Here is a 22,285-nt window from a genome sequence, read left to right on the forward strand (position 1 = left end):
CCTTTTGTCTTCTTCCTTTTTTATTTATTTTTAGGAAAAAAAAAGAGATTACTCTCTGCATTCCCTTGATGTGTCTACAGAAAATCAATAACTCTGGCTGCATGGGCTCTGGTGGACAATGATGACAACTCCTCAGGACGCACCGCAGACTAATGTGGAAAAATAGGAATTAAAACAAAATAGCTACATTAATTTGTTTTCCATCAGCCTCTGGAGAGATAGTGTGCAGCGTTGCTCTCAGTCTCATTATACTTTCTAATCAAGACTCTTTTAAAAATCCTTTTTAAGGCGACAGGCAGATTTGCCCTTCCCCCCGTTGCGCTGCTGCGCCTCGCCGTCATTGTGCTTCTGCTTATTACTTTACAAATGACCGAGGTGAGGCTGACATTTTCACTGCATGCAGAAAAGCTCGGTATGCACGGCCTCTGCGGTAATGAATTTGCTTTGAGCTTTTGCTTCCCCCTCTGCTTTTCCCAATCAAGATTCCCCAATACAATTAAAATCACAGCATCTCGCTGCTGTGACAAATGCATCTGAAGAAAGAGGCGAGCTGGTCCCCGACGCCACTCCAAAAGCAACGCACAAACCTGAAAAGAATACGAGGGTAAAATCAATGAACTCGCAGGAGTGTGAACAGCCACCGAAACCTGCTTTAAATTCTGCGAGCTGAATAAGGATTTTTTTCACATCTTTAATTCAGGAGTGACTTTGTCAGTAAATTGGTCTCTTACTGTTAACAGGAGCGAGGTGTGAAATCACAGGCCCCGTGGATAAAAACACCATATCAATATTTTAACAGTTAATTCAGTAATTTTCACCTTCTCATAAAAATATATCGACCACATCATTTTGTGCTGGTAAAGCAGTCTAAATATCTAAAAGGCGATTTTTTTTTCTTTCCAAGCAATGGTGCTTTTTAATAATATTTTCATTTAATCATTCATGAATCCAACTGTTTATAGAAAGTCAGCTTCAAAGCAGCCTAAAATGCTTAGCTGGCCTCCCAGCTTCACTAAACTGGTTTTAGAGGGGTTTGGGCACCTGTCAGCTGGTCTGCTGGTTTAAGTCAGGTGTTCTCACTGTCACATTCAGTGCTGTTGAAGCTGACTGATACACTTCAGGATTTTTTCTTTTCTTTTCTTTCCTCACAAATATGTGAATATGTGAATTGCATGTAGCAATTTTTTTGCTATCTGAAATCTCACGTCTATCAAGCTGTAAAAATTTAAATTAATTCATTAATTCATTAAAATAAAAAACACGTTTGACGACTGACATGCAAAAAGTGTTTCTGATAGCCTATCTACTATATGTGACCCTGGACCAAAAAAAACAGTCATAAGTAGCACAGTTATATTTGTAGCAATAGCCAACAATTACATTGTATGGGTCAAAATTAATGAATTTTCTTTTATGCCAAAAATCAGTAGAATATTAAGTAAAGATCATGTTCCATGAAGATATTTTACCGTAAAAATATATCAAAAGTTAATTTTTTGATGATCTCAGCCAAATATTGTACTATCATAACAAAACATAGATCAATGGAAAGCTTTTTTGTAACTTTCAGATGCTGTATGAATCTCAAAAAAATATATAAAAAAATAATTAAAAATTAATAATAATAATAAATGACCCTTATTAAGGGTTTTGTGGTCCAGGGTCACACATTTGTAAGCGTGATTGTTTTTTAAGTCGGTTAAAATGCTAAGCAATAAAGGAATCAAGATTCATAATGTTTCATTTTTTGCCATTGTTTTTTTCGTCCGTTTCTGAAATGTAATCATAAAAAAATCAAATAGCCAGTCCTAAAATAGAGAGAAGCAATTAAAGTCTCCTTCCTCGGATTAAACAGAGATATCAGCCTTTCAAAAGGAAAGATTGCGTGATCGTAGCGGTTTCAGTTTAGTTCTGCATGAAAGTGAAAACGCACAAATTAAGCACTGAAATGTTAAACCAGCGCTCCGGTGACGTCACGCCGCTTCCTTCAAGCGCAGTCGGACGTGAAGCTTCACTCCGCCGTTCAGGATTCACGCGCACGCACGAGTCTCGCGCTGCTCTGCTGCGACTCCTCAGAAACCGGTGGGAAATTATCCGTTAACGTTACCTTTTACAAGGTCGCCGGATGATTTAACTCCAAGTGGAAGCGGAAGGTGAGTGAATTATTTCATTAACCCGAAGGAGACCGCGTGTCCTGGTTTGTGTACAGTACTTGCTGTTTGTTGTTTGCGCGCTGAATCAGGTTGATAACGGTCACAAACTCACCGAAAGATCAGTTATTGAGCTCAATCTGTTGTTAAAGTCATCGGGTATAGTGTGTATATGAAACCTGTCAAAGTATTTCAATTAAAACTTGGCTTTTAAGTCTTAAAATCGTGTGTGAAGTAGTTTTTCTGTCATTACTGGGACGTCAAGTGCTCAGAGTCCCTTTGTGTAACTAGCATCAGCTGGACATGTCCGTGATGCTTTTATATTCAAAACAAAAAGAAAATTAAAATCTATGTATTTTATAAGTGTGTATCTCGCCGTTTGATGTTAGCTATCAAACTCTTTGGTAGTTTATTTCAGTGATTTTGCTATACGACTGATGGATATTTAAGTAGGCTACAGTTATTGCGTCTATCAGTTAAAGTGAGCTTATAATAAAACAAAATAATTAGGCAAAAACTAACTGTAAAGATAATTTTTCTTTCTTTCTAACTCCTCTTTGATGTCGATTGCAGTTAGTAATAGAGGAGAGAAACATGAAATTGTCACAGTAATCAACACTCAAACAGACAGAAAGTTGTATTTATCTGTTGGTCTGCTGTATGTGTTTTCTGTGAATACATTAGACAAATCATTAAAGTTAAAAAGGAAAGGAAACAGCTGGGTGGGAGAGGTTTGATGTTACAGATGTTGTTCAGGGTTTGATGTTTCAGCCTACGTGCATCTCGTCCTCCTTAGATGTTGTGTTTTTACATTTTTTATTATTAGATAAATGCATTGGTTGTTGAAAGGAGTTTCCATACTGAGCCTTGATCAGTTTGACTTTTGAAGTGTTACATGCCTCCATAATCACTGTTTAAATGGAACGAGGTATTGTAATGTTCTTTTGACCTCTTGAACTTTCTGTGTTTGCTTGTATAGAGATTCGTCGACAGTTAGAAACGGCGCATGTGATCAAGATCTTGAGATCTCAAGTCTCACGAGCCAGAGATGTGATTCAGATTCAGTCCAGTGACTGAGACTGTTGTCATTGTCATGTTATTATAAATAAGTCTGAGTTAGAGGAAGGAGCATTGCTGTTGGGAATAATAGGAACTACAGAATCTTACAGTAATGAGAATGTGGTGCTAAATTGTCATGGAAATGTCAAAATTCAGCTTTTTTTTTTCTTTTGTTTTTGGGACTTGGGACCAGTTTGTGATATTCGCCCTGTGTGTTTCCCTCCCTCTCCATTTGTCTTTGCCTTTTTTTCTGCAAATGCTCTGCTCTATTGGGTGACAGCGGCTGAACGGACGACGCCAGAGACCCGAGCATCTTCCTAACAGCATGACATTGTGCTGTAAGCCACGAGAGATCCGTGAAATGAGCTTAAACCTCACTGCATTTGAGCTCTCAATACCAGCTGCATGAAGTCTCAGCACTGCTTCATAAGATCTGTTTTAACACAGAAGATATAAAAAAAAATCTATGCGAATCTTTTTTTTTAATCGATTCTGTCTGAGCAAACTGATTGACTTGAATGCATGTTGGAAAATCTGAAAAAGAAAGCAGCTGAGATACTGTCACACTCCTGAAATATGCATTTAAGTTAGCGGCAGTGCTTCTTTTAGTTAGTCTGGGGAGCGTTCGGGATAGTTGTTATTGATGGTAAGTGCTTTAAAGCACAGTTCTGCGTTTGTGTCTTTGAGCTAATGCGTGGCAGCAGCTGTATTGCTGAGTGTCTGCTGTTCTTCGCATCTCTACTGGGAATGCGCATCTCTTCTCGTCCTCGCTGATGCAGCAGCTGCCGGATTGGGTGAAGATGCTTGGAAGCCATTAGTGGAAATGAATTGAAAGGAACAGAAAGACCCTCCTCTTTTCTTTTTTTCTTCCTTGCTTAGACGCACACACTCGGAGACATGGATTATACTAATGCATTCTCTCAAACTCACGTTTTGTAGTGCAAACAAATGTCTATTGTTGGTTTTTTGTAGAGCTACAGCTGAACACAAAAGCGGCCTGTGATGTACTTGTATCTCGGCTGCAGGAAGAATCTACAGCTGTCAGGACTTGTTTTGTGGTTGTACCTTTATTTTGCCAGTTGAAAGGAAAACACCGTTTCACAATCAAAGCCTTCAGTGATTAAAGATTCGTATTCTCACTACTGAAACCAGTTTCTGAGACATTTCTCAGAATCATTTGTAAAAAACCCTTGCGTTCGTTTTTTTAATATATATATTGTATATTTATTTTGTAAATAATAAAATCAACATGACCTAATTGCAGAACAGGCAAGGTTTATACTGTTTATTTCAGTAGCATATCAGTTCATGTTTCCTGGGAATTTAGTTTTCCTTGATCTTTTGGCCTTTGAAAACATGCATAGCCATACACATTAGGTGTTCAGAAACAGTTTAGTCACCGTGAGGTAAAGAGGAAGTACAGATGCTATTATGCAAGAACTAACAATAGCTGAAGAAGTAATAAAGAGTGAAGTGTGTCAAAGAGTCTTTACTGTATGTCTCTGTGTGCTGATCTTTCTGAAACATTAGAAACAGGCTCAAGTTTTTTTAAATAAGATCCTTTATCATTTCAGGTCAATTTTTTTTTTTGGTCTAAAATCAGGAAAAAAATTATATAATAATAATAATAATAATAATAATAATAATAATAATAATAATAATTTTGGAACATTTTGCCCCAAAAGCTTATTACTGTAATGTACCTCAACTTTATTTATTAATGGTAATTCTTGATAGTGGTAAATCACTTTTTACTTTAACTTTTTAATTATTTAAATCACTGTGAAGCCAGTACATGACTAGCCTTATAATTTTACAACATTTGTACATATTAATATCAAATAATATTTGATTAATATAATACATGATTTCCATTACAGTAATCAGAATTTGCACATAAAAATTACATCAAAATGTTTTTTTAATTAGAAAAAATGTTGCATTTTAAAAACAGAAAATATTTTATTCATTGCATTGCATTGTAACATAATTATTTTATGACATTTAAAGACACATACATACTTTCCAATAGTTTTAAATATAAAAGCTCAAGTGTTTTTTTTTTTTTTTATGATAAGATCCTCCCCCAAAAAAACACACCCTTTTTTTCATAATTATGTTGATAATTAAGCACACTTTGATATTATATTAATATTATAATAATTAATATTTGTTTAATAATAGATTATTTGCATTACAGTAACATTTGCAGGCCTAATTGTCATAAAAATGACATCATCAAAAAGACAAGTATATATTATTTATTTATTTTTTTCTTCATTTGGTACTTGGACATGTAGATAGGTTTCGTGAGATTCACCCGCACAACCTGATTGACTTGTGAATCTAATATGTAAAGCACATACACAGATGGATCCTGCTTTTGAAATGCATCACTTTAAACAGCTGGAAGACCTACAGTGATGGGGGGAATTAGATTATACTGACAGTTTTGTGAATTAATCTGGCCAGAGATTCAAATAATAAAGCAGAGTTACAGTCAGAAGGTCAACACAGATTTATTCAAAACTGCCATCCTTGAAAGTGCAACAACCACCCATGAATACAAACCGCTCTGCATCATAGTCTGGTATTTAAGGGATGAAAAATAACACGGTGCCATTTGAATGTGCTGCATGTTATCAGGCTCCGCTCTCCTGGCAGGCAACAACATTAGCTCAAGGTTACAGTAATCCTGCTTGAAACAGCACTTTTAAATGCTAGCAGAATCACTGCTTGGATTCTGATTATTCAAAATGTTACTCGCATACTGCACAGATGCATGCATTTTCAATGCAGAACGAACACTTGTGCAGCTTGTGATTGCAGTGGACAGAGACTATTAGCCTACTCTGTCATTTGTTTGTTTATCAGCTTTAATTTAATATAGTGATAATTAAGCCACGAGAGGCTTATGTTACAGTTACTTTTATTTCTTTTGAGCAAGAATTTGAGATGGACACCTGGTTTATAGCTTTACTATAACTATTACAGCAGTATGATAAAAGACACCAATTTTCAATTAATAGTTACATACAGTAGTAATTGGATTGATTATTTTGGACAGACAGAAATTCTTATGAAGTCTATTCACATTTTACACTATTTTTCTTCAGAGTGTTGTTGCAGCAGAGAGTTTTGTGCTATTTGAATTTATTTTTCATCCCCGGTATTTTATTGTGACACAGTCTAGAGCTGAATAAAAATAAAACTGAAACTGCAGCTTAGTGTCATTATCAAATCACAAAGGCTGTGATTGAAATAAAATAAAAAAAAGTTTTCTGTCAAAATAAAAGCTTTAAAATAAAGAAATTAAGCCAGCTCTAAATATTAGTACTGTACTTTTTCAGTTGTATATTTAATATATATTAAATATTTTATAATATTTTTTTTATTTAGGTTTTATTTAGTGATTTTTAGATATTTGTTGTAGTGGTAATAATAATAATTATTATTATTAATAATAGTACATATAATTATTATTGTTGTTGTTTTTGATTAATATATAAAAATGTTGTTGCTGCTGTTGTTTTTTATGGCTGTATTGAGATATAATCACAACCTTTTTTTTTTTTTTTTTTGCCAGAGTTGGTTGCAAACTGGACAAGACATTATACCAGCAGTCAAAAATCTTTATGTGAGACTAGGTTTTTTAGTTGATCTTTAAAAAGCCCTTTTATTTAACTTTATCATAGTACATGCATTCATTTTGTCATGTGCACAGGTCTTCTTGGAGGGGAAGACCATATAGATGTTTTACTGATTGGGAATGACTAGTGCTGTTGAGAATGAGGTCATTGGATGAGGCTGTAGGGGAGAATGTTCTTCCTGGTTGGAAAAAAGGGGGATATTGTGTGCATTTAAAGCAAATGAACCACAGGGCCATCAGTAATTAGGGCAATTTTCTTGATGCGAGTTTGCGTCTGCGCTGCACCATCCATCTTTCACTTCTTGCTCGCTCTTCCACAATCTAACGCTCATTAATCAGGAAGCTGGGCTCCTGCAGGGGGAATCGGGAGGTCTGTCTTCTGCAGAGTTGTTTGGGGGTCTGAAGACAGCAGTTAGGCCCCCAGTGCAGCAGGATAAATGTGACACGGCTTTGAATGCATAATTCAATATCTCCTCTTTGTCTCTGGTTGATGTTTTGGAAGGTTGCAGACATGACATGAGTCTTTTTGTGAGTTAAGTATAGTCTCAGTCTCAGACGGCACACCCACGACCGCCCATGATCCGTTCACTGATGCGTGATGCACACATCTGAAAAGCACTTGTTAAAACTGCAAGTTCAGATTGTCTGACAGTGAGCAGCTTCTAGGAGTCGAGTGCACTAGTCACTAGCAGGATTACTGGGGTGTGTCCGGTTAGTGGCTTTTAATCTTCAGAAGATACTTAGTTTTGTTTAAGGTGCTTGGTAAGCATGTGAACGCAAAACAAACTGTGTTTGGCACTTTCATGTACAAGTGGACTCTTCTTGGCCAGAATAAATGGACAAGATGTTAGGGCTGCACAATTTAGGTAAAAAAAATATATATATATCTTAGTATTATGTTATTGCCATTTAGGGCATAGAACACTCTAGTATTAACCTTAAATGTCTTGTAAGGCCATTAAAGCTTCTTGTTAATTGTATGACCAATGCTATTTATTGTTTTCTCCATGAAGATAGCCCTGCAGCTGACATGGTATTAAAAAAAATTAAAATACAAATAAATTAATAAATAATAATGTATTTTATTTTATTTATCTAAATGGTCATAGTGATTTATGTATGTTTGTTTGTTTTTAAATCCGGGTTTGCTGAGTTAAATTATAGGACTACACAATTTGGAAAAATGTTGTGATTATATATGAAGATGGCTATATAATAATTAGTGGTCGACCGATATTGGTTTTTTGACAGCCGATAAAGATATCTTGGAAAGCAGGGGGCCGATATAAAGCCGATATCATTTTTTTATTAAAGAAATGTGAACTCATTTAACAATGGATTAAAAAATAAATGTGTAAAATAAACATACTTTGTTTAACCATTCTATCTGATTATTAGACAGGCTTCTATCCGTATTACACACAACTGTTAACGACGACAGTGAACAAAAGGGAGAATGTGAGCTGTGTGCGCTCAGGTGCTGCCTTTCTCAGCGCCATCAAAATAAAACTCTGTCGCCCCGTCAAAATAAAAGTCCCACCTCGAACACATCGGCCAAGCAGAAAAACGTATCGACCAATGCCGATATTTGAAAAATTACAAATATCGGCCTTGGTGATATATCGGTCGACCACTAATAATAATATAACAATTAACCTAATAATAATAAAAATATCTGCAAAGTTAAAATAATAATGATGATAATATTAATGATAATTATTATTATTGATATTATTTAACGTTATATGTATGTAATTATATATAGAAAAATTCCTAAATAAAACATTTTATTGTGCATTGCAACTGTAAAATTACAATACTAGTATTCATAGCTGTCTTAATTTCTTAATGTCATATCATCAAACTTCTATTTTGGTGATAAACTGCATGGTGCCCTTAAAGCGCTTCTCCTTAAAAGTATTGGAAGAGGGTTGGTGCATGTTACATTACCAAATGCATGTTAAATCGTCTCAAAGCAGCATTTACTGTGAAACGAGTCGCTTTGAGACGCTAAAAACACTGGTGGATCATGAGCTGCTTACGTGTAAATGAACACAGTGCTGCACTTTACTCTGCAACATGCAGCGATTATATTTATTTAATTAAATCATGGCTCATGAGATTTGATGATCTCAGAAATCTCTTTGATAATTTCTTTGTCTGATGAAGAGCGTCTAAGCTCGAAACGTCACCTGTGGTGACAACATAAATATTTTTCCATCTCTGGAGCTGTGGTGTGCCTACTTTGATTTTTTTTTTTTTTTTTTTTTTTTTTTAGTTCATAATCTCAGAAATCCATAACATTATTTCAGTTTTATTTGATTAATTGTGCAGCCCTCCCAGATGTTATGCTGTTAGTAACAGGTCAGTGATACTAGGTTAAGTGTAACACTGCTGAGCATGAGACATTAAAAACATGGTCAATGACCGTCTCCCTCTCTCACACTTATTTTTTCCATCTCTCTTTTTCTCTAAGTCTGTCTGTCACTTAAGTATCTGCTGTAAATGGATGTCACATGTCCTTTGCTCAGGGAGGGACTGAGGATTCCTATGGTGTTAAGAGCTCTGGTTAAAATGCCTGTTCTTTTACCTTCTTTATTACTGCTTAGCACTGTTTGTCATAGGCTATCAGTTGCAGTAATGTCTGCTAAGAAAAATAATTTTGATTTCAGTGAATGAGATATTTTACTCTTAATTATATATTTTATATTGTAATATATAATATTATTATTAGTAGTAGTAGTAGTATTATATTTAATTCATTATCTAGTTCACAATAATGACAGCTCTTTGCGTAGCTTCTCAGTGAACTATGGCTCTGTGTAGTAAATGCTGCTCCATCCGAAAGCATGAGAAAATACCACATTAAATAACGTTTTTACTCCAAACTCACTTCATAATGTCAGCCGAGTGTTTGAAATAAATCCTTCTGAGAGATTATGTGGCATCTTACACAGAATAAGGCACACAACATATTTCATAGAATTCTAAGCAGTGATAGCATTGCATTATAGATATGCTTTATTATAATGAAAATTATAATAATAAGAACTCAAATAAACCACATATTGCCATAGTCATGTGTTTATTAGTCACGCTGAATCAGTGAAAGCAGTTATATCCTCTGTTTATTCAGCAACTACTTCCTGTTTATTTTTCTGCAAGCATATTTGGAGTTTCCACGTGAGAGCGCCCTCTGGCCTTCAGATGGAGATTTACTACTGATCACAGAACCGGGCTTCATTGAAAGATATGCATGATAATTGCAGCTTCTGTCTAATCGCAATTTCGATTTCATTTCGATTTATCGTGCAGCCCTATATGAGAGATTTCTGCATTTACAATTTGTCTCTGTTTACATGCACAATGTAAAAAATGCATGGAAAAAGATCAGAAATTAATTCTATGCATCCTAAGTGAGTCTGAGTCAGTATTTTGTATGGCTGTATGGTTATTCACACTTTCTCTTCCAGAATATAAAATTTTAATAGATTATTAGATCAGATTGACATCTTATGACCATTAAGGTTAGAAAGGAATAGCCAACAGAACAGACCAGCGGAGATAAGATCGCTGCATGTGTGAACATCCCATTATGGAGATTCATGTGAAGGTGACCTGTATGTGAAATGTGCTGCTCTTGTTTTTTTCCTCTCTGAATGCTTGCGGCCCTTTTAATTACCCCTTGTTCACTGTGGATCTATTCTACTCAGTAATTACTGACTTTACACCGCAGATCTCCGTGAGCTGTTTACCTCATCCACACACAAACACAGGTCTTTATCCATACATAAATCACAACAACATCACCTGATTTATAAAACACAAACACTAATGAAAAAATGAGGCAACACATGTCCAGTAATTTTACCTGTCATTAGTAAATGACAATGGAAATATATCCTGTTCAAAAAATTATCAGAGATGACTAAAATGTTTTAGTAGCAATTAGGGATGTCAACGATTAATCGACGATCGATTAATTGTCGATAAGAGTTGCAATCGATTAAGGCTGTCGATGGTCGGTTAACCGCTTTAATGTTGGGCTGCGTGCGGCTCATGCGCAAAACACGTGCGAGCGCTGTGAGTGACGGTGAAGGTAGCAGTAAAAGCATCATCATTCATTCACAATGTATAAATTAAGCTTTTAACGTGATTTAAACTTTAAAGTAGCCTACATTAAAATAGAAACAACATATAAGTTCTTCAACATAAAAAGCATATCATGCGCTTTGCAGGGCTGCGGGACACAGGACAGAAGGCTATTCTATTACTTGTTAATTCGTTCCTACGACTTATTAATTTGTGGCAATTGTCCATGTTTCATTAATTTTTGTTCCCTAAATAACCCATGATTTAACTAAATAAGGGAAACTCTAATAAATCGAACAAATTCCTAATTCATGAAATCTTTAATTTCCCTTCCCATGTTTTACCACAGTAAGAGATGCGAAAACAGTGATTAAAAGTGAAAGATAATAAAATAAACCTGCGAAATTAGAGGACTGTGAAGATTTAGGAATAGAAACAATGCCTATATGTTATTGAATTTGTGGAAATTCGTGACTAACCGCGGCAAACCAGAACAAAGCCGCGTAAATGAAGGCTATGGGCTCGAGCGCATCCAGAGCATGGTCACGATCTAACATTTTCCTATTATTCCTCTAATAAACAAAGCTTTTATACCACACTTGTCATAATCAGAGCGTATAATTTGTAAATAAATAATTGCTGGATTCAAAACAGAGATTAATAGGCGCTGTGACCGACACTGACAATACGTTTTTTCCCGGAACATTCAGTGATGTCACTAAAGTTTCTGCATGGACCTCACTAGTGAACAGGTTCTCATGCCCTGGGACAAAATATGATGCTTTAAAGGCAAATGTATAGCCTATATAAGTAATAGGCCCAACATAAAAATACCTATCTTTTTTTTTTTAAATATGCGAAATAAATCCGACTTAAATAGTTAAGATAACGGATTTAAAAACAGAAGTGTGGCGGCGCTCCATAAGTTCACGGGAAAAAAAGGATGGACAACGCATTCTGTTTGTTTGCTTTATTTTACAAGAGCACAAATCTTCTGTTTTTAGTGTGTGTGCGCACAAATGAAAGTAAACACTTTTGCGGAAAAGTTTTTTTATTTTTATTTTTTTTATTAATGTCTCAGCTGTTTCGATGGCGCCGGAGCCTGCTGCACACGTATATTCTAGCGATTCAAACTTACATCGCAGTCTGTTCATTATCAAAATAAAATAGTCAACTAAACATTTAAAAGGTTACACTGGTCAGTTTAAATAGACATTATACCGGTTCACTCTGCTGTTATGCCAAGGACGTTTTTGCTCATATGAAGAGGATGATCTTTTCCGTCTATATGCTAATGCGTACAAGCCTAGTTAACATTATAAATAATAGTTTAATATTCAAATACATTGGAAATATGGAAACATTTGGATTTGTGCCGAATGAGACATGAGCAATAACCTCCAAATAAATCTAGCCAAAGCCGCGCTCGCTCGTCCTCGTCTGCACACATGCACTGTCACTATCTAATGCACTATGTGCCGGATTTTTAAAAACAAACAGGCCTACCGGAATGCAAAAATTAAAAATCGGACATTTTATAGGACAGAATCCAGCAGGATCAAATTAATGTGAGCAACAGTGTTTTGCTGCAGCAGCGCCGATGTAGTTTCACTTAATGTGCAGCGCACAGTCACACGCGCACCACAGTTCCGTTTGGGATAATTTTATTTTAAATACCATAATGTCATTTGAAAACATTGCAATTGTGTTTTAAAATACAACAACGAGCACCACAAAATCATTTAAAGAGGCGCGTTTCAGCGGTCTCCGTGCGGGATAGAAAAGAGTCAACAAACTAAAATTACCTCAAAAGTATGGCGCGCTCTCTTCATTTTATCAAATGATCTTAAACACATCTATTCATTTTATAATCCTGCTACTAGCATTTTATTCAGACTAAAACCCCTTTAATTCAAGTGAGAAAGCGTTGTGTGTGTGGGGCTTTGGCACATCCTGTCATGCCGGTGACTGCGTGCATGCAATAGAGCATTTTGCAGCATTATGGTTAACGATTAATTGATCGTTAATTTAAACGACGATCGATCATGGAAATAATCGAAATTTGACATCCCTAGTAGCAATTAATATCCAATCAATACATTTATTTTTTACTTTAAAAACCACAGAGTAAACCAAAGTGATGTGCAATTTACAAAATAAATAAATAAAATAAAATAATATTAAATTAAATAAATAAAAAAAATTAAAAAAAAATGCAGCTGCTGCTTTAAATAATTTTTTTTCTGACATCATACTGGTATTTTTCTGCAAGTACTTTATCCATTAATTTTACTTATGCAAATTGCACCGATTGCAGTTTTCTTGGCCGATTCCAATTTTTTTGGAAGTGTGACCTGCCGATACCGATTTTTTGCCGATTCCGATTTTATTTCTAAGAACTATAATTGACAGCATATACAAACAAAAATCTATGCAAATTTCAGTGCAAAAATTAATTAATTAATTAGACACTTTACTTGCATTTTAATGGATGTATTTAAAATAAATGTAAATGTAATTTGATGCAGACAACAAAACAAGCTGATTTGCAGACCAGTTATGAACATGATAGACCATGGTTATTATAGTAAACTAATCCTAAAAAAAAATATATATATATTAATCATTAAAAAGTTACTTGAAATTAAATTTAATATAAAAATTAAACTTACATTTAGTTTAACTTTAATAACTAAAAATAATAAACAAAAATACAAAAATAAAAATCTATTAAAATTAGTAAAAATGAATAAAATGAGACTGTTGATGTACTTGTTTTTTTTAATAACTTACCACTAAATTACTGAATTAAAAAAAATCAAATTATTAACAAAAACTGTAATTGTGTATACTAAAATAACACTCTGATAGAGAGGCTTTGAAAGGTTAATCAGCCATACACAGTGCTATGGAGGCACTACCTCCTCTTATTTGCCTGTATTTTGCTGGTACTCATCACATTTACATCAGCTTTAGAAGCTCAGTGTGAACAGAACAAAAGAACAAATGAGATACTTAATCTGGCAGTCACTGTATAAAAATTAGTGCTTAACATATTATATTGATCTTTTCAGTCAGTCAGTGTTTTTTTTTTTTTTTTTTTTGAGGCATGGCCTTCCTTGCCTTCTCTGTGAAAGTGCCACTGGATTCTTGAATTTCAGGTCAATTCAGGTGTGAAGAACTCAAACAAAGTCTTGAAATGAAAGGTTCAGGCGTGATATTGTTCCTGTGTCACCAGGAAATCATATAATCTCATAAATTCATCACGTCTGTTGGAGTTAAAGCTGGGTGGGGTGTGGATGAACAGGAAAGTCTCTTTTTTCAACAGCTGTGCCTAACTATCATTATGAGTCCTGTTTCATGAGAAGACAATGTGTCTTTCTCTTTCTCTTTTAACAGTGGCAGCGAGGCAATCTGTAACTCAAGCCATGTCTTTAATTCTGCGCTTCAAAGAGTTTATGGAAAGAGCTTTTCTTTGCAGTGACCTCCAGCACCTGGATAAAACATGGCCTTCATAAAAGTAACCGAGTCCTTCCGTCAGTAAAGACCTGTCATAATGTAGAGTTTCTTAACGGGAGCAGGGAGACAAGCACTTTATGAACAGCTGTGTTTTTGAATTTGAAATTTGCATGCTTTATCTTGTGGGAAAATATATTTATAGCTCGTCATGCACACAGCAGCATGAGTTATCCAATGAAATGCTCTGTAGGATGGCAATATCCCTCCCCTAATATGCCTCTGCTGCTTGTGTTTAGCAGAATCACATAATAAAAGGTATTCGTAGTTTTGCTTCTGCAGGACTGCTTGTTGTCTATATAATATATTATATTTATATATAACTAAAAAATAGTATAGAATATAATTGTAAATATGTAAATAAAGAACATAATTAATTTAAAAATGTATGTGTTTTAGTTTTTCTAATTTAACTTATCATTTTTAAAGATTTTTTTCCTAAACTTAAACTATTAGGCATAAGGAAGAATATTTATTATTTGTGTGTATATGTGTGCATATGTGTGTTTATTTATATATATATATAGAGAGAGAGAAAGAGAGAGAGAGACACACACACACTTGTATTTCATTAAAGAATATATTTTTAAAAATGTAAATATAATTAAAATTTATATATTTTATTTAACTTTTTATTTCAATTTTTGTAATTGAATTTATCATTTAACAATATTTTTTCCCAAACTTAATTTAAGCTTTATAGGCATGGTTTCTATACTAAATGAACATAAGGAAGACTATTTTTATAAATTTAGTCATTTTGATTTGTACTTTTATGAACTTTTTTTAGCAATGTTTGAATGCAGTTTTATTTTTCACTTCATTTTATAATTCACTCAATACATGAGCATGTGCTAGTACAGATGCCTGTTCTAGGATATCTGTGAGGATTTTTAGCCTTCACATTGATTAATATTGCTCAAAGTGCATTTTCAAGGCAGCAGCGATTGTTTTTTCCCTTCAGCTGTTTTGCTCATCTGGTGGTAATTTCCATAAATGTCAGTGTTGAGAGAGACCATAAGGAATGACGTGATTTTCGTGTAAAGCTCATCTCAGTCAGTCAGTCTCTCTCCAATTTCATTATCTCTGTCTGTCTGTCTTTATCTGTCTGCCTCTCTCTGAGTGTTTTGTGTAGTTGGTCATTTGAGAGGGTTTCCCTGTGCCTGCTGCTGAATGAAATGAAATTAAGTCCTGTGATGTTAAAGAATAAGGTTATATCTAGTCAAATTTGACAGGACAGAAACTTAATGAACATTCATCAACATATTGCAAACAAATACTTGGCTGGCAAAGCATATTTCATAATAGTTTTCAGAATAGAGTAATTTAATAATTAATTTAATAGCAAAAATGTATACGGTTTGACAAAGAAAATAAATTACCATGCAACTACGCAAAATAACTTTTTAAAATGATATAAATTTAAAATAATATTTTATATTATATTTTTCTGCTTTATTTTTGTTGTAGTATTAATTTATTTGTTTTATTTATTTATTATTTTATTTAAATATACTTTTAAGGAAGTTATGGCCCTTTTTCCCTTTTCTGGGAAGAGTTTCAAGTGGGTCTTTCTTTGAAGCCTTTTCCGGTTAGCCATACAGCGACTGACTTGTAAACAGGCGATTTCTTGTGCTGCATAAAGATCATGATGTTCTTGAATGCTTCTTGTACCACTGTCTGAAGGAAGTGTCTTCCAGAAACGGGCAGATTTAAGTTCATTTGCAACCTGAGAAGGTTCAAACTTTGCCCTGCTAATCTTTAAAAAATCTTCCGGTATTTCTTGGCCCATCTTTGTGACATGGCTATAACCTTTCTTTTTTAAGAAAGATCTCTACAAGAGCCTGACACTTTGAACATCTGAAGAATCCCAGTAGGTTTTGGTTCATAAAGATGTTGACACTAGAAACTCAAGGGTCTTTGGTGTCTTTTTGGTTAATTCATCAAGTCTTTTGCAGTTCATTTGCACCTCCTCCTCTCAGCATGTTTTGAAACCCTATAAACTAATATTAACATGATTTTTGTCGCCTGATGGTCACGTTTTTTTTTTTGTAGTTGTTGGTAGTGGGATTTTTGGTTTAAACTATTCCTTTTAAGGAGCTTTGATTCATTGAAGGTGGTTTATTTTCCATACCTTACTATTTGAAGTTTTTAGATGTAAATAAATGGTGTTTGTAAGAAAGATTAATTGCAGATGTTAAAATACTTGTGGCTTCATTTCCATGTCTTCTTTGGCATGTTTTGAAGCATGGCTGCTGGTTTGAGCTGGTTTAAGCTGGTCATGTGCTGGTCCTAAGCAACTACCTCCAGCTCAGGACCAGCACATGACCAGCTTAAACCAGCAGCCATGCTTCAAAACATGACAACCAGCATATTATGGATATTTAAACAGGGTTATCATCGGATAAAAACAAAACACATTTAACCTTTAAAAGAGGAGTAATGATTTTTTTTTTTTATCAGTTATAGTAATTGTTCCTCATGCATTTTATTCCAGGTTCTGGAGCGATGATGTCACAGTGATGTCACAGAGGTTAAGCAGAGGCCTTCATTGACAGTAAGTGAAACCTCACACATACTGAAATCTAGACACAGTTGTGTATATGTGGTCCAAAATCCAATCAGCTGTTCATTATGGCAAAATAAACCATGTTGTGAAGCTGGAAGCATGTTGTGTTGATGGTTACGTGTGTGTCTGTCCTTCAGCGCTGTCTTTGAGAATGATTGCTGTTATGCGATCAGAGGAGACGGCTCATTAGGTCAGGAATGTGTTGAGCTGTAATGACACGCTCATCAGAGAGACCAGATCGCACCTCTAAGGTCAAAGCCAGCGGGAGGCTGCACACAAACTCAGAGTAGAGCCTAATGCTTTAGCTTAGTTGGTCACTGCCTCTCATGGCTGTGTCCGAAACCAACAGCAGTAAATGACTTCACAGAAAGCTGAGGAAGCTGCTTTCAGACCATCTTTCAAGGCATCACAATGTCACATCTAATCATGTAGAGGAGCGACCCCCAAACATATACTTGTTAGCTGAACAGCAAAAATATTTGCTTAAAGGGATACTCCACCCCAAAATGACAATTGTGTCATTAATCACTTAGCCCCATGTCGTTCGAAACCCGTAAAAGCTTTGTTCATCTTCAGAACACAATTTAAGATATTTTGGATGAAAACCGGGAGGCTTGAGACTTTCCCATAGACTGCCAAATAAATAACAGTGTCAAGGTCCAGGAAAGGTATGAAAGACATCGTCAGAATAGTCCATCTGTGGTTCCATCAGTGATTCAACTGTAACATTATGAAGCGACGAGAATACTTTGTGGCACGGCTGATACAGAAGAGCATACACAGCATACGGTGATATGGAGAGACACAGAGGAGACTGTTGACAAAGGAATTGTTGAATAAAGTCATTATTTTTGTTTTCTTTGCTTACAAAAAATGTTCCCGTCGCTTCACAACGTTACGGTTGAATCACTGATGGCAGATGGAGTATTCTGACGATGTCTTTCATACTTTTGAAACTGTTATTTATTTGGCAGCCTATGGGACAGTCTCAAGCCTCCTGGTTTTCATCCAAAATATCTTAAATTGTGTTCCGAAGATGAACAAAGCTTTTACGAGCTCGGAACGACATGGGGGTAAGTGATTAATGACAAAATTCATTTTGGGGTGGAGTATCCCTTTAAAGTATCCCTGATATTATTTTGAACACCACGTTGCATTTTCATGGTTCTTGGTTAAAGGTCACATGACATGTAGGTAAACAAATAGATAATTTTATATATATATATATATATATATATATATATATATATATATATATATTATATTATATTATATTATATTATATTATATTATATTATATTATATTATATTATATTATATTACATTATATTATATTATATTATATTATTTGATTTAATTTATTTATTTATTTTTTTAATGATTGCATTAATTATTACAAATTTACTGCAGTTCCCTCACAAACCTACCTGTAGAACCAAACTAACATTTTATGAATACTGAATGCTTATTTCTTGATAGAAAATAATTATAATTTGGAAAGCTTTGTCAACTAATTTATTTCAGGATGCCTTTTTAAAAAAAATATTTGTAAGTATTGCAAAAGTAATGTGTTGGAAATATTTATTTTTAACCATTTTTATTAATTTGGTGTCACATATACTATTACATTTTTTTAAAAATATTTTATCATTTTTATCATTTTAAACATTTTAGCACTAACCATAACTAAACAAAAATTAGAAACTTTGCTTTGGCAACTAGTTTTTTTTTTAATTTAATTTAATGTTTACTTAATTTTAAGCAACAATTTATCTAGTAATACCACTACAGTATTTATAAGACTTTTTTTATTTAGTTTCTTTAACAATTTTATATGCTGTCATTTTTTTTAATATTTCTGTTTAGCTTTGATTTAAATTTGATTATAATTTTAGTCATTTTAGTACTTAAACTTTTCTAATTGAATATTTCTAATTTTAAGTTTTTATTTCAGTTATTGAAAAACATTTTAATAGTTTTATTTACCAACAGCAACATTGAAACAACACACAAATGAAATGCAAACGCAGAGGAACGGTTTTCGGTATGATTGTATCACTGGATGTGTTCAGGGAGGAGGATGAAAACAGACAGAGGTGTTTTATAATGTTCTTCTCAAGCACTGCTGAGATGATTGTGACCTGAGGTCACAGCAGAACCTTATGAGATTTATCTCTGGAAAAATCAATCCCGCCACTAATCAGTGTGTTTTGTGGTGCTGTAATCACGGCGGTGAAGTGGCGATTCATTAGAGGAGAGCGTGTGGTAGCTGTGGGGCTCAGCTGGGACAAAGCTACAGCAGGTCAGGTGAGGTCGACCTCCTTAAGTACCATGACAAACACACAGATAGGGTTGTCCAAATCTGTCCATCTGAGACTCCATGGAGGGAAGGGTTGACACGCAGCGTTACAGCCTCCTCTGGTCCGTTCACCTTCCTTCGTTTTGCCTTTTGTTTTTTTTAATGGGAAACAAGTTCTGAGTTTTGAAAGTTACAGTGCATTTCATAGTACAGTGAATTCTTATCTAAATCGATCATGGAAAATTTCAAAGTCATTCATTTGTCATCACTCCGTGTTCACAGAAGTCTCAGATTTTCTTTTTTATATTAAAATGCTGTAGCATAGTTAAATATTATTACATTATTATTTTACCTTTTATTGAGCATCTAATTGAAAATTTGAAAATCAAAAAATCGAATTGAAGCTGTTTTTTTTCCTCCTCTTTCCAAAGGAGTATTAATTTCAATTAAATGTGAGAAGTAAAATATAAAAAACATGAATTATATAAAATAATTAAATATTTATAGATTAATAAAAATAAGAAAAATAAGAAAAAAATAAATAAAGTCATGCTGTTATATTATATTACATATTATGGTGTATATAACTGAAAATTATTACTTATTAATTTTTTTTTCCAATGAAAGGAGACCTAATTTCAATGAGATGTAAAATGTAAGAAGTAAAATGCCTTAATACAATTTCTGAATTAATTCATAAATATATAAAATATATAAATATTGTTGTATTACTATATTATATATTAAGGTACATGTATTGAAAAAAAAAAAATTGAAATTGATATTGTATTGAAGTTTTTTTTTCCAATGAAATGTTTAATGTAAGAAGTTAAATATGTTAATAAATATCTTAACATTGTCACACTGTTTACAATTTAATGAAGAGAAAAAGTGTTAATCATTTTGATTCATAAAAATGAAAGTTACTTTAATTTGAGAGACAATTTGAGCAAATTCATAAATTCGTTCAAAAGACCAAAAATATAGTTTTTAGACCGAAAGAAAGAAAGAAAGAAAGAAAGAAAGAAAGAAAAAAAAACCGTTTCACAGTGCAATAAACTTATATCTGAAACGATCATGGAAAATTTGATACAAGCTGCTGCAGGAACTGATTCAAGTAGCATTGAGTTGATGTAAGTAGCTTCAACCTTGTTTTCGTTCCTCTGAAAAATTGACTCAAGTAGCCGCTGGAAAATTCTGCTGCTTCAGGGATGTGTGTCTGAAACAACTCCAGTAATATCCGCTCTCCTCTTCGAGCTGCATAAACGGCACTTAGCGGGATGAGAGTGATGCCCGCGGTGCCGAGAGAGAATATCTGTGCCGTCAGCTCTTCTCGCCGCTCGCAGAGGTGACGCCAAGGTGAAAGCAGACTTGCAGAATGGTTGGAAATCATTGATATTCTGACTCACAGGCTGCAAATGGCTCTGTGGCAGATGGAGTCTTTGTCAGTGAAGAAAAATGGCAGCGAGGGAGTAGCGGCGCTGTTTCTCCCCCACATCGAGCGAGTATGGATGACCTTCCTCGCTCGGGGGAATCCAGCGCCACTACTTGATCAATTAGCAGTCTCTCTTTGTTTACCAGGGATGTGGAAGAGGATCAGACCATGCTGTTTTAGGACAGGCTGTGATTGTGAACACTGGTAGTGTCTCTATGTATGTCTTTATGCAAGTACAGAAAGGTTTATTAGAATTTGTTAAATTTTGTCAGTATTGAAATATAGAATTATTTTTAAAAATGCATTACCAAAAACAGTTTTAGATTTGGAAAGTTTGATTCATTTGCACAAATCGGTTTGATTTCAGTGAATCAATTCAAACTTCCATTCAATCAAAGTCAAAGTCTGCTTTCAATGTCAGAAAAATCAAGTCAATGATTAGTTTATCATCACTCAGTGGTCACAGTCTCAAATTTTCTGTATATTCAAATGTTTTAGTAAAACATATATATAGTTGCATATTGTTATGTTATTACATATTTTGGTGCTCTGCTCAATTTTATTTTCTTATTTTTTCCTTCTTTTTTTCACCTTCAGAGGAACAACTTGACAACAACTTACTTGTCTTTTTTTTTAGTTCAAATAAATTCAATTCAGAGTTTGAATTTTTTTTTTTTTTTTTAAGTATATTCCTCACAATATAAATATAAATCAACAATATTATAAATTGTAAAACACAAATACACTGGGTGACGAAACATTTAGGTTGGATGATTGTAGTTTAAAAATATGCCTAAAAAAATACCCTAACTCCCCCCTCATATAAAAAAAATCCCCCCCATAAGAGCCACCAAAAGGGGGAATTCCCCCCAATTTTCCCAAACTAAGTTCAGGCCCTGATTATAATAAAGTGACGTTTATTGCTCTTTATGTATTAAATGCAACAGAATTACAGTATGCACAAGGTTACTCTCATTAAAGCAGTGTTAATCTTTAACTCACAATTATCCGTACAATTATGCCTTTTGTATTTGCATGAAAGACCGTACGGTAAACAATGTGCTGTTGAATTTAAAAAGGAAAAAGGGAATTGTTTGCAGCTCTTGTTTACCCTGCCTTGTTTAACAATTAGCATAATTAATGGACTAAAGTATCCCGATCATTAAACAAGATTTTTAATGGATTACATTTAATGATTTAAAGGCTCTTTTATGGAGTGAAGTAATTACCCAGCATTCACTGTTCAAACACAGAGCACGTTTTTGTGCTGCTGACTGAAGGAGAGATTAAGCATGATGTGCATTTGAATTCATTGTTTTTGCTGTGAAATTCTAATGGTGATTTTCCATCTAAACAGATGAAACGGTTTCAGGTTCGTAATCACACAAATATTGGTTCTAATTTCTCTGACATCCATATTCCATGTTGAGAATGGGAAATCGATGAACAGAAACAGCCGTGCGGAGCGCTGAATAACATCAAGGCTCTGGTGTAATGTGCATGTATCGCAGGTTGA

At 34.3% G+C, this 22,285-nt stretch overlaps 1 protein-coding gene across 1 annotated transcript in view; it reads left to right on the forward strand.

Annotated features, from left to right (window-relative positions):
- The first annotated feature begins 1,990 nt into the window (after nt 1-1,990).
- The window catches only part of LOC109048774 (bromodomain adjacent to zinc finger domain protein 2B), a 78,372-nt gene continuing 58,077 nt past the window's right edge, over nt 1,991-22,285 (forward strand). Inside the window, exons 1-2 of the mRNA XM_042731895.1 lie at nt 1,991-2,153; nt 16,964-17,023. The gene's annotated coding sequence lies outside the window, so the exon portion shown is untranslated. The remainder of the gene's footprint in view (nt 2,154-16,963; nt 17,024-22,285) is intronic.

The sequence above is a fragment of the Cyprinus carpio genome, chromosome B9 (genome assembly GCF_018340385.1).
Source record: "Cyprinus carpio isolate SPL01 chromosome B9, ASM1834038v1, whole genome shotgun sequence".
Classification (NCBI taxonomy): domain Eukaryota; kingdom Metazoa; phylum Chordata; class Actinopteri; order Cypriniformes; family Cyprinidae; genus Cyprinus; species Cyprinus carpio.